This window comes from Protopterus annectens, chromosome 7.part0 (genome assembly GCF_019279795.1).
Source record: "Protopterus annectens isolate FY-2018-M chromosome 7.part0, PAN1.0, whole genome shotgun sequence".
Lineage (NCBI taxonomy): Eukaryota > Metazoa > Chordata > Ceratodontiformes > Protopteridae > Protopterus > Protopterus annectens.
In genome coordinates this window covers 1,640,339,419-1,640,354,602 of record NC_056739.1, presented here as the reverse complement: position 1 = coordinate 1,640,354,602, position 15,184 = coordinate 1,640,339,419, and positions in this window count along the sequence as shown.

Genomic DNA, 15,184 nt, shown 5'->3' with positions numbered 1-15,184 from the left:
AAACCAAACGGCCATGCGCAGACACACAGAATTAACTCATTTCTTGTATTAAATTACATGTGGGACTGAAAAATGTATTTAGATCCATGTTGGCATTGCGACACATGCATGTTCATGTTCCTACTGAAAGTAGAAGACTCTCATGCCACAAAGTAATGATGTTTTTTAAGCCTCCTGGCCAACCTGCAGCTGTAAGTGGGAGGGCACTCCCCCCTCATCCTATGGTTTTGGCTTCCAGTTACACTTGAACAGGGTGCCAAGAAGAGAGCAAACTATGTTAAAATAAATAAATGCATAAATAAAAATTCCTCCCTTTATGAGAACAGCTTGTACGGCACCCTAGGTAGTAGCCTAGTTTGGCTATGCCTAAGGCCAGCTGTGGCTAAACTGTTACATGACTGTGACAGCAGAAAAAGAAAATACAGTTGAGTAAGTTGAACTTACCATAGCAGTAGATGTTCGAATGAGCACTACTGCAGTAGTCTTAGCTATATCGAAAGACCGGCATTGGTAGAGTTTTTGGTAGAATCTAGAACAGAAGCTGCCATTAAAAAAAGGATAATTATTACAGCATATAAAGTATTGCATGGTAACTATAAGAATCAATCAGAGGAGGTTAGAAAGGATTGGGAAGAGAGATTGGATAAACAATTCACAAAGAAACAATGTGAGCATATATCTACATCTTCCAAATATGCAACAAAATCTGGAAGATTTAGGATTTTTGCTTGGAAATGTTTACATAGATATTTTTATACCCCAAGTAGACCCAGAGAATTTTTCTTCAGGTAGACAGCAAATGGAGGCATGACAGGGAAGAAAGAAATACTTGGGAACATATTTTCTGGGAGTGTGGTGGGTTATCAGTCTTTAAGGATTCACTTTGGGATGCACTGTCAGAGATGATTGGTGGTTGGATTGGTGTGATGTGGTAGATGATTTTTCTGAGCTATGAGTCAGGATTGGAATTGCTTAGACGTAGTAAGGTCTTGCTGTGTCTAATGATGGTGCCTGCCAAAAAATAGCAATTACTAGACAATTGAAATCAAAATCTAAGCCAACTATATTAGAAGTAGTGAATATAGCAACACAGATAAAACAACTGGAATTGAGATCTCTGAAAAGGGGTAGGAGGAAACTACATAGGAAAAAATGGGAATTGTGGGGACAATACATACAGGGGAGGAATGAAGTTTAAAAGAAGGCAGGACTTAAATGAGCTATGTAATGTTTGGCTGAAAATGATTGGGTAGATTATACGTGATGTATAATGTTTGCAAGTGGGAATGTGTCAGTATGGTTTGTGATGTAAAATGCTTGCAATTAGGATTGGGTCGATGTGGTTCATGTTCATTTATATAAATGTATGACTGCTTATGTCATAAGTGATGGTTTAATAAAGATGTTTCTTGTTTAAAAAAGTGGCAGGAATTGAGTAATTTAGAAATGTTGCTTAGGTTATATGATATATATATATATATATATATATATATATATATATATATATATATATATATATATATATATGGTTCTAGGTCATAAGATCGACAGCCACCATCACCGACAACAGAAACATCGACACCACATTATCGACAAACCATAAACACGACACCTCACATGCCCGACAAACAAGTAACCGACGGTCCACAAACACGAAACCCCATACACTGCACACACCACAATAACAACAATCAACTAACAAAACACATCCCCTATCCAAAAACCACACACAGAACACAAGCACACCAAAATCCTCACAAACCCACACTAAACCTCACACACACAACTATGTACAACCCTAACCCAAACCCTTACCCTAAGGTCCGTCACTATCGCACACTCAGCTAACCCGCGCCCTAACCCTAACTCACTTAACCCACCCCTAACCCAAAAAATACCACTACCGCACACTTACCTAACCCGCGCCCTAACCCTAACTCACTTAACCCACCCCTATCCCCACAGACTGTCATTATCCACACTTACCTTACTCGCACCCTAACGTCCGTCACCACCGCATACTCACACAGCCTTCTTTCCAACTCACTATCCCTGGCGTCGGCGTTTTCATCCGTAGTGTCGGTCTTCCGAGTGTCGATCATCTGGCGCCCGCTAATCCGTTGTCGGTGATGTCGGCTGTCGATCTTCTAACCTAGAACCATATATATATATATATATATATATATATATATATATATATATATATATATATATATATATATATATATATATAGCAGTATATGTGAAGTATAATGTTTGTTAATTTTAATTTAATACAATTTGATTATTTTTGTATAAATGTAAATCTGCCTATGTCATAAGTGATGATTCAATAAAGGTGTTTAAAAAAAAAAGATATAACAGCTGGCTACCTTCCAAAGCTTCAGGGCACCTTCCCACATGCACAACCTGTCACGGAGCTTGAACTGAGTTGACTAAAAGACAAGTTTGTTTGCACATTCCTTCAGAGCTTTCCCACCAAGAAGAAAGAGGGAGGCTTGAGTCCTGAAAGGACAAAAAATAAATGTCCACACTGTCATAAAAGCACACCAAAAGACAAGGAGGGACAGAGGGAGGGAGAGGATTCTGCAACAGTGATCATATGAACATCTACTGAAGTGATAAATTCAACTTATACAACTGTACTAAGTTCTTCATACTGATCACTGCTCTAGTAGCTTTAGCTATATGGGTAGATTACCATAGATAACTATATTTGGGAGAAAGAAGGAGAAGAGTCCAGGAGCTGCTGGAGAATGTTCCTAGCATAGCTTTGTCTGGACATAGAAAAGGAATCTAGCTTATAGTGCTTTTTAAAGTATGTAAAGAGGACCGAGTAGCAGCTTCTAAAATACTTCTAGAATCCAACCCTTTCCAAAAAGCCATCAAAGAAGCCAAAGTCCTTGTAGAGTGGCCCTTGACCCTTCCTGGAATAGATTTGTTGTGGCGAGTATAACAAAAGGTAACAGCCTTACACAACCATTTGGAAATAGTCTGTTTTGACACCATTTGTCCCCTCTTCTTACCTTCACAAGAAATGAACAATTGTTCAGATGATCAGAAAGATTTAGTTCTGTCAAGATAGTACCTGAGATGTCTGTGAACATCACAGGTATAGAGTATTCTTTCTCTTTCCTTTTTAGTTTCAGGAAATAAAATGGGGACATGGATAGTTTGAGTTCGGTAAACTTGTATAACATTTTAGGCATAAAAGATGGATTATTTCTCAAAGAAACCCTGTCCTTGTGGAAAATGAGCTAGGGTTGACTCAACAAAAGAGTTTTCAACTCAGATACCCTTCCTGCAGAGGTCAGAGCAATCAATAAAACTGTTTTCCATGTTAAGAAGTTCAAGTTAGCCAGATTATCAGTTTCAAATGGATCAAGTGATAGTTTCTTTAACACAAAATTAAGATCCCATGGAGGGGCCATGGGTTTACTTGGAAGCCTCTTATGCAAAACGTCTTAAAATAACATCTTGACATGCAACTGCTTTAAAAGAGAAGGATCCATTGATTGATGAGCTGAAATGGCTGGTAAATGAACTTTGAGAAATAATAAACAACATAGGATAGTAACTCACACAAATACTTTAAAACCAGAGAACATCTAGCCCTGAATGTGCACTGGCTATGTTGTTGTCACTATTTGCTAATATATGATTATCTAATAGCATGCTCTCTTGCCTTCATTGGTACCTGCTGTACATTCTCAGAAAACAGGTGCCTAAAAGGAATTAAGACCCTATCATCCAGGCAGCTGATTTAAGATGATTGGTTTTGAAGTGTATCAAACAACCATGTTTTTGTATGAATAAATCCATGCTGTGCGAAAGCTTGTGGTAATTTCCCATGGACATTTCTAAAAGAAGGGAGAACCACAGTTGCCTGGACCAGAAGGGAGTCACCACAATGATCTTTGGGAAGTCTTCTTTAATCTTCAGAAGTACCATTGATATTAGTGGACAGTATGGAAAGGAATACAGGAACATTCCTGTCCAAAGAAAAGGCATCTGTCTTCCAGGCCTTTTTGCATGGTGTCCTGGAACAGAATTCTACCAGTTGATTGTTCAGACAGGAAGCAAGGAGGTCTACTTAAGGAACTTCTCACAGATGGATCAAATCTTGGAAGACCCCTGAATCTAGTTTAAATTTGTGAGGGCCTGTCCTGGGCCTGCTCAGTTTGACTGCCACACAATTTTGCTCTGATGGCATACAGGAATTCCTGTAGAGTGACATTGTGCTATGAAGCTATATCCCAGGCTAACATGGCTAGTCTGCAAAGGGGGTATGACCTGGTTTCCCCTTGCTTGTTGATGTACCACAGCACTGTGTAATTGACTGTAATCACTTGAAGAGGTCTCTGGAACTAAAGATGGTTCAGAGAACTGAGTGTCATAATGAGGGCAAGCATCTCCTTGATGTTTATGTGCTTACATCTGCCCTTGCTGTCCCACACAACCCACAGCTTTATCTCTCCTAAAACTGCTCCCCAAGCAAAGTCTGAATCATCTGTGGTGACTGACTGCTTTGAGGCAGGGAAAGAGAAGGGGAGACCTAGATTTAAGTATATCTGTTGTCTCTAACAAGTGATTTATTTTCCAACAAACTCCAGTATGGAGAACTTAAAAGATAAAAGATGTTGATGCTGGGACCACAAAGATTTCAGAAACGTCTGTATCTTTCTTCTGTGGAGACCTGCCAGGGGATATCATTAGAATCATAGATGTCATGACACTGAAAATCCTGAGGTATTCTGTTGCGATTACTGAGTTTGAGTGGAAAACTTAGAAATATATCTAAATAAAGATCTGTTTTTTTCCTGTGGAAGAAATTATCTTTGAACTATCTAGCTGACATTCCAGGAGCAAAATCATGTGAGGGAGTCAAGAAAGACTTTTGAATGTTCTCTTGGAATCCCAGCTTGTGCAAGAGATCTCTCACCCAAGGCAGAGAAAGAGATTCCTGACATTTTGAAAAAGACTGTAAAGATAAACAAGTCAAATAAATACATAAAAATGTAGATACCCTGTAGCTTGCAGTGTACTATAATGAGGTAGACACTTGTTGTGAAAACTCTTGGTGTAGTACATATTCTAAAGAGTAAGGCAGAAAACTGATAATGTAATCCAGACACTCAAATGACTGAGTCTGGATAAACAGGAATGTGATGATAAGCATCTTTTAAGTCTAATGTTACCAGGAAACTTAAAAGAGGAAGAAGAGACAACAGGTTGTGAAGTGACATCATTCTGAATTTGGGCACTATCACAGGTTTAGGAAAGAAAGATCTAGAACTGGCCTCTATGCATTTTCTCTCTTTCTTTGACACTAGGAAAATCCTTGAATTAAATCATTTTCCACCTGGGAAGAAGGAACTGGCTCTATCACTCCTTGGGACAGAATGTCTGATGAGCCTGATCTGCAAGGCCATGGAACGTATTATCATGGAACTTATAAACAAAGACATTGGCAACCTTCAAACACATGACCCCACGCAGTTTGGGTTCGAGAAGGGCCAATCTTGTCTCCTGAACCTGATTGACTTCTTCGAATCAGTCTGCAGAGCTGTGGACAAGGGTAAGGTGGTCCACACAGCCTATCTGGACCTCGCCAAAGCCTTCAACACAATCCCCCACTCTGGAATCAAAGATAAGCTTACGAAGCTGGGAATTAATTCCTACATCACTCGATGGGTTGCCAACTGGCTTACTGACAGGACCCACACTGTAAAAGTAGCCGATTCCAAATCCATCTCCAGACAAGTGACAAGTGGAGTACCTCAGGGTTCAGTCCTGGGACCACTCTTGTCTGGTATCTACTTCTCTGAAGTACAGGCCAACACTAAGGAACTCTGGCTAACAAAGTTCACAGATGATTGCAAACTGGGAGCCATTATTGAATCCCCAAATGATGTGGATATTCTACAAAAGGGACTTACCAAAACAGATGCTTGGTGGCAGAGCCATGGGCTCAAGCTCAATGCCAAGAAATGTATAGTTATCTCCTTTGGGAAAAAACATGTACCCATGAATTACCACATAGGTGGCAGTACACTAAACATTGAAAGTGTGATAAGAGACTTAGGAATACAGGTGGACAGTGGTCTCACCTTCGATAACCACATTGCCACAACAGTCAGGAAATCCTTATATGTGGCACACCTCATCACTAAGGGCTTTTCATCCAGAAAAAAAGGAGGTCATTGTCCCACTGTACTCATCCCTCATTAGACCAATTATAGAATACAACATCCCATTTGGTATGTACCTCTCAAGACATCTGCAATAACTGGAAAGGCCGCAGAAATACCTCACTAAAAGAATCACAGGCCTAAAGCAAATGCCCTATGCTGATCATCTAAAAATACTCCAGCTATACTCTGTTGCACATCATCTACTCAGAGGCAATCTCTGCTTAACATGCAAGGCCATGTTAAACCCAGAGCTGTTGGACATGCTACACTTAAAGAAATCCTAATCCCTCAGAGACACATGTTCCAGGGAGCTAAACCTTGCCATCACAATGAACAAAACATGCTGGAGGGATAGGTTCCTGACCCAGAGACACCCCAGACTCTGGAATAGACTGCCCATACATGTCAAGCAGAGCACCTCTTTGGCCCTCTTCAAAAGGAACCTTGATGACTGGATGGGAGATAGGAAATTCACCCCAGGGATCACATCAGTCGCCCTGCTAGATAGGGGTCCAGGGAAGTAAATACTGTGGGAAGAAATAGCCAGGAAATTGTTATGGCTAGGCTTGTATAGGCCCTAGGGCTGATAGCCTAGTACCAACCTATGAACCCATGTGATACCCATTCTTCACCTGGGAAGAAGGAACTGGCTCTATCACTCCTTTGGACAGCATGTGATAAAGAACAGGTGGAAACAAAACATTCTGATCTGCAGGATGAGGAATGATCCCATGAAAAGGAGGGGTTTCCTTCCACTTCCATCTGTAACCCTACTAAGTGATTTTCATAACCCATTTTGCTGAATCAATCTGTTGTCATAGAGAGAAACGGAGATCCAGACTTCCCAGAAGAGAAACAGGGCTAGGGTAGGAGAGGGGTCACCACTTTTCTTGAATAGTAATTCAGACTTTTTTAAGTCTCCTTGATTTTGGGAGGTTTGAGACTTCTTTTTGGAACCTTCTTGCCACTTCTTCTTAAATGTATGTTTATTTGAATTCTGTTGAGTGTTTATTCTATTTGTTTACCAAAATTGGATGATGAGACACAATATCCCTTGGACAATATGGAAAAGGATAGCTGAAAAATCTTAGAGATTCATTGGATCAGGTTGCCTCTTTCATCACACTTTTTGATCACCTCTGCAGCAGAGGGGCCAAATACTAACCTCTATCAAAATTAGAATTTAAAATCTAATTTTAACATCATCTGGAAGGTTCTGAGAATGCAGTTAAGCAAACCTCCTACCAACAGTACCAGTGGCTAGAGCCCTGGAAGTAGTATCATCAGAGTCATCCATACGCTTCAAACAATGAGCAGTGACCTATGCTATGGGAGAAACTAAGTTATTTAAAGCAGACTTTTTTTTTACAAGCTGAAACTATAAATAAAACATTTGTCACATTTTCACAATATGTTAGAATAAATTTTAATGTACGAGCCTGATAATTTAAAATTCTGAAACTCAAACTTGCAGAAGTATACACATTTTTCCCATACCCATCAATAATTTTCCCATCCTTATTAGAAAGATTACAATTGGAATTAACTAAGTGCTTAGCAGTAGAGGAGTCAATTAAGGCTATAGCTGTTTGGTTTGGTTTGGGAATAGTTTATGCAAATTTAAAAGAATGAAGAACTTTATGCATTCTGTCTGCCTTTTTAGGGACAGCTAGCTGACTAACAGGAAAAAATGCAGGCATTAAGACATACATCCTTTAAAGCAGACAGGGCAAGAGGAATGGGTGTAAGTGCTGGAAATCTTTCTGTAACAACTCATTAGCATTTTTTCAGGGACTATGAAACATCAGTGTTCTCCCACTGAAAACATTGGGCCATTCTAGCAACAGTCTCACAAAAAGAGAACCCCCCACAAGGAGAATCAAAAAGAGAGCTCTCCCTTGAGTCTGGATCAGATCTCTGAGGACAAAACCCTGAATCTGTTCCTGCATTTTCCTGTTCAGATTCAGGATCTTGAATCTCTTCAGGAAAGGTGATATCCCACTTTCTTTTACCAGAAAATATTCTACAAGAAGGATTAATAACCTTAATTAAACCCTGAGCTAGTCCCAGTAAAGTACTCCTATTCAAAAATATTGAGGAGGAGTAGATACATGCTTAATTTTCTGTTTCTTTTTTTTTTACTATAGTTTTTTGTTTAGTTTTATTTTTGAATATGATAATTCATCAAACATTACATAAATTCAAAATGAAAGAAAAGAAAACAAATATGCAATTTTACAACCTATATTTTCCTAATATTAATTATACACATTAGTGTCTATACATCAAAAGCTATGAATATATTTAAATACATTGTAAAGAACAAAAAATTATTTCATAAATCTTTGTCCATTTTCTCAAATATCGCTAATATTTTCATCAAAGAGTTATAGAGTAATGTAGGTCTAGTTGTTCTGTTCTTCAGTGTTGATATTTCCATATGTCCAACTGCTAAAGACAAGTTTCTAAATTCCATAAATGTGGGAGAAGCCGTACTTTTCCAGTGAATGGTGATAATTTTATGTGCTACTGCCATCAATGACCATATCTTGAAATCTTTTTTTTTGGCACACAATCTGGGATGGGAAAGTTGAACAGAATCATTGACTTTGTTAATTTATAATTATCATTAAAAGGAATTTGGAGAAAATAACTGATATTTTCCCACTACAAAGTGAGACACTTGCATTCATAGAAAATATGATGCCAGTCAGTTCCTATCTTGATTTGACATCTCCAACATTGATCCTCATTAGCAAATATTTTGGTTAATTTATGTAGTGTAAAAAACATTTGTTTAAATACCTCCAAGTAAATAGTTGCCAATATATTGATAATGTTGTTTGTTTTGAGGATCTTAAGATAATCATTTTCTCTTCTTCATTAGGAGGGTGGTTGTTTATCTGTAAGTAATAATTCCAGTAAGCTTCTGGATAATAGATCTTTCTTTTCTTAATAAGTTTATAAATATTAGATAGGTAGCCTTTTCCTTGATAAGGTTGATTTGTGATTATAATAAAATAATCAATGAATTTAGGAACATTTTGTCTAAATGTTGTTTGCATCTATTCGGTTTTATTTATAAGATATTGCAGGAGTAACCATGAATCATTATTTATATTATACTTGTTAATTATTTGATCATTAGTTAATAATTTCTCTTGTTCTACTAGTTGATACCAATAGTTTATTGAACTTTTCTTTAATGTATTTATTTTTTGTGTTTGGAATATGTCAAGGATAGCAGGTGTAAAGGCTATTGGTAGAGTCAGAAAAAAACAAGAATGAACATTTGGGACTTTGATTTTATATGTTTTAAATGTTTTTTGGGTAGTATTTATATATTTTGATGGTAATTTATTGTTTTTATTTTTTCCTAATAGGTGATCTTTTAATAACCAGATAAGGGGTGATGGTATGATAGTTAAATAATCATGTATATGGTTTTGATTAAGTTCTATATAAATCTGTTCATCTATTTGTTTCCAAATAGGGATGTAGTAAGTATTTAACCATAAGGTTATATTTTTGACACCAGATGATAAAATGTATGTCTCAATGTCAAGTAAATTAATTCCTCCTTCTTCCCAATTTGGTAAATGTTTATTTAAAGCAATTCAGGGTTTATTTGGAAACCGTAAGAAATTTAATATTATTTTATTAAATCTTTGGATGACATACTTGGGAGGTGCAATGAGAAACTTTGTATTATGTATAGTACTTTGGGAAAGATGATTGATTTAATAAGATATAATCTGTCTCCCATTGTAAACATATATTTGTTCCAGTTAGATATTGTTTGCTCTATTTTATCTAGTGTTTTTTTTAATTAAATATAAGTGAATCTGTTAAGTCTTCAAGGAAAGCTATACCTAAATACAGTATTTTGTTGTCTACTGCTATATATTTGGAATATTCTTTGCTTATATATTTCTCTTTGGTATTGCATGGTAAGATTTTTGTTTTGTTTTCATTAAAGTGTAAGTTTGAGACATTTTGAAATTCTTTTATATCACTGAATAATGCTTGCAAAGATTTGTTAGTGTCTGAGAGAGAAGTATGTCATCAGCAAAGAGTTATGAATTAAGGTTTAATGTTCTGTTAATGTGTATTCCTTTAATGTTATTATTTGATCTAATTTGATTTTGCAAAGGGTTCTATTATTAATGCAAATAGCAGCGGTTATAAAGGGCAACCCTGTTTAGTTCCCTTTTTGATTTGTATAGGACCTAACCTATACGGTCCTAAATTAACATATGCCATAGATTCTTTCTATAATGATTGAATGAGAGTAATGAAATTTATGGGGAAATTATATGTATTTAAAACTAATGTTAGAAAATTCCAGTAAACTGAATCAAAAGCTTTGTTAATATCTAGGGAAATTAGGTTTAAATCAAGCTTTATATGTTTAGTATAATCTATGAGTGATAACATTCTTTTAAGATTGTCATAGGTATTTCTTCCCTTAACAAAAACCTGTCCGGTCTTCATGGATTAACATCGGGACAAAATGTTTGATTCTGTCCGCATATATTGCCATAAACATTTTGTAATCAATATTCAATAATGATATTAGTCTCTATGATGAGCATCGCTTTTCATCTTTACCCGATTTAATTATTGGGGATATCAATTAATATTTCCAAGAGGGTGGGATATTTATGTCTTGTTTAACTATGTTATATACGTTTAAAATTAAGGCTATAGCCTGATTAGGTATTAATTTATAAATTTCATGTAATATATTATCTGGGCCAAGTGCTTTATTTACTTTCAGTTTTTTTCATTTGTGATTTCAGTTCCGTCATTGTAATTGACTTATTTATAGTGTCTATTTGTACTTGCATTAACCTAGTAAGAATTTTATTTTCAAGGTAACTTTTCATCTCTTTGGTAGATATTTCTTGAGAATTTAAAGAATTATCAGAGTCATATTGTTGCCTAAATGCTTCCAGAATACTATTTAAGTCTGTTGCTTTTTTCTTAGTATTAGGTATATATATTTCTTTGATTTGTTTGGATTTGATTATTTTTTTGTTTTATTTGCTAATTGTTTTTGATGCTTTGGATTTGTGGAATAAGAGTTCAGTTTTATCTTTTCTAAATTAATCATAATCTTATGATGTAATATTTCTGCATATTTATTGTTTGTAGGAATTCTTGAGCTGAATCTATATTTCATTTTTGAACTTCCAACTTCAATTTATTGGCTTTCTCTTGCAATTCTAACATATCTGTATTCCAGGCTTTCCTTTATTAATGTACCAAGATAATACATTCCTATATATATATATATATATATATATATATATATATATATATATATATATATATATATATATAGTTTAATGAGTCCCAAATATATATTTCTGAGATGTCCTCTGTTATGTTTAATTCAAGAAAAGCTTTAATTTCTTTTTCATAGAATTCTTTAAAGTCTGTTAATTTTGTGATATAAGAAGGTATTCGTGTGATAGGATTTGTAGCTATGTGCTTAACTTCTATCTCAAAACATTATGCTCAGATAGTGGACAATTTATTATTTTAACTTTATCTATTTGTGTTATTAAATAATTTTATATATATATATATATATATATATATATATATATATATATATATATATATATCCTGTCTATCCTAGAGTTAGTTTTATGCCTAGGAGAGTAAAAGGAATAAATTAATGAGTCCAGGTCAGCAAAATCATTTATATCTTTTAAGCACATTGTGTCTGTGAATTTTAAAAGTGCCTTTGATATAGGCAATTTTCTTCTTATGTTTTTTGAGTCAGTGTCTTTATCATTCGTTATGCAATTAAAATCTCCTTCTATTATCAGGCTACCTTTAGTTACATGAATTATTTCTTCAAAATGATGTTTAACTGTTCCTAATCTGAGCCCTGGTATCCAGTATAAATGTATTAAAGTATAAACTTTTATATTCAATTCTATTCAATTCCATAGACACTAGACAAAACCCACCTGATGTATCATGATAGGTGTTAATTATTTTGGGAGATATGATTTCATTACAAATTAATATGGCTACCCCTATTTTCTTTTGTTTATACTGAGAGCTTGTTAGCACAGTGTAGTTATTAATATTTATACTGTTTATATCTATAACTAACAAATGAGGCTCTTGTAGGAATACTATTTGTGGTTTATGTAAACTTAAATATTTGAATAAACTCCTTCTCTTATTACTATTGTTCAGACCATTAATATTTATGAAAGAACATTTCATATTTTACTTTATGTTTGTTTTGTATGACAGTATATGGAAATAATTTTAACCCTTGGTTTTGTTTTATATAAATGTTTTGATTTCATATTGTTCATATATATATTGAGTATTTTACCTGTAAACACCAAACCATTATAAAAAAAACAATGAATTAGCAAACTTATTATTCCAACTGATATAATACATTCCCTATCACTATGAGGAAACATACCTCTTTGCCTGGCTAGTAATACTACCCAAGCAAACCTTCTAACCTTGTGAATAGTGTTTAGATTAATCTCTCGTTAACCTCAAAATCAATAGAATATTATTTACATAGTTTGAAAGAATTATATAATCAGCTAACAGATACATATATAATAATGTGTATGAAAGTATTTATTTCTACATATCTAATTCTTTGTAACATATTTAACATATTAATAATGCTTTAAATTTAAATATAAGTTTGTTTCCACTCTGTGTTCAAAGGGTAGAATTTCAAATTTAACATTCAGTGTTATTTCAAAACCATGTATTAGTTTGCATGACATTCAATGCAGTACAGTTGTTTTTGATTCATAATGAAGATGTTCCAGTACTTTTGTATGAAGTTTAAAGTTGTTAGTTAAATCGGGTTTCAAGTTAATTTGTGTATTCCCCCTCTCCCCCAGATTATTTAGGTACAATTAATTATCTCTGTTTTGTTTTATAATTGTCACAAAACAGTTTAACATTAGTAATAATCTTCTCAAAAAATATTTCCTTCTATACAAATGTATTGAATATATTCCAGTAACAACATTATAATATATATAAATATTTTTCCCAATAAATTCTTGCAGATTGAAAGTTTCATATTTCAATCATTATTATTAGAAAACTTTAATTAGTGAATTAAAATGCGCTTTAAACTAGAAATTTCAAATTTAAATAGTTATAGCAGGTTGTCTTCATATAGAGTACTTAATTCATTTTCCCTTCACATACTTCACAGAAGGATTTATAGTAATTTCTTCCTCTAATATATTTAAACAGCTATTGTATTTATAACATCAAATGAATTTTAACTTTTTTACATTTTCCCCATCCATAAAACAAGTTTACTGATGCAACATATATTTAGAATTCATTTAAAATTTAAGTTTTCTATTCAGTTGTTAGTGAGTCTCAAAATACATCTGTATATCAATAGATAAAACAATATCACAGAACAAATTAAACACTAGATCGATTAAGCTATGTCAAAGCAATGCTTTTATATAGATTCCTAATGCATTTAATATAATGGCATCTCAATAGAAAGTCTGTAATTATATACTTGATAAGTCAAATGACATGAGTTTCATCCTTTTGATTGCATGAGCCAAATGACCAATAGCTATCAGCAACACTGAAAGGACTAAATCCTTTCAACTGATAATATTAACAATGTTACAAATCCAAATAGTTTTACTGGAACCTAAATTTTTTGACATAGCTATAAAATATTCATACTATACACCTTAACCATGTGAACCATTAATTAGATAGTGTAACATATGTCTTTGTGCTTTTTTTTTAATAAATATATTAGATTTGTGGAGTTTTAATATATATGTTTAGTCTAAAGATAAGGAAGCAATGTATGTTAGCATGTGTAAAAATAAAGTGTGATGTTAATAAAATAGTACATGAAGATTAATATAATATTATAAATAATAATGTATCAAGATGTTTAAAATGAGTAATTTCTTATTTAACATGTCTTGTAGTTTAAATAACTAATTTTGTATTATTTATATAATGAATAATCTATTTGTATAATAAAATGATTTGACATTTAATATTTCTGTTAACTTTTTTACCATGAGTAACAGCTAATTCTTAGAATGACCATTGCAAACAGCCTCTTCTGTCTGCAAACATTTACAAATCAAAAGGAGAAATAGAGGTGAACACCTTAAAAGTTATGCCAACCATCAATCTCAGTCCCCCCTTTATCCATTAGAGGAGTTAAACCATGGACCTTCATGTGATTTAAACACATGAACACTGCTCATATCCCTGGGATACAGAACATGTAAGTTATGGACCCCTACTCTCTTTAATAAATGCCAGTGGAGCTTTTACATTCACCAGAGTTATCAGCCACCTAAAAGATCTCATGCAAAGGATGTCATAAGTACTGTAGCCAGAACCTTGAGTTAATATTCCATCTGAAGGCTGACACACATAAGTATAGGAACCCCCTTATACTTCTCTGCAGTATCAGCAAACCATGTAAATAGTGTGGGAATAGAACCTATAGTCTTTTCTAACAAAGGTGAGTGGGTTATCTGGGACATCATTGACAGTAACATAGTATTTACACTATTTACTTACTACCTGCTACTTATTTGTTTATGATGAAGTCCCTACTAACAAAACAGGTAAATAAGTATTAATGTCAGATCAGGTAATCTACGAGAAAGCACATCAAAACTCGAGGCAACATTCTTTCACTCCTAAAACAGGACTATCCTGTAATGAAGTAGTCCAGAACAGCATTCTAAATGAATCAGCATTGACAATGACATCCTACCCAATTTGCCAGCCATTTTTCCAAGCATGGCTCATTCAATTTCAGTTCTGTTAAAATGATCAACAATGCTGAACAGGACGAACAAATGCACAACAAGTCTTTCTACTGCAAGTTCCGGCTTCTTGACATCATAAATCCACAAACAAAATACTTCACTATATACTTCTGGTAGACAACACATGGAGATATTATCAAACTA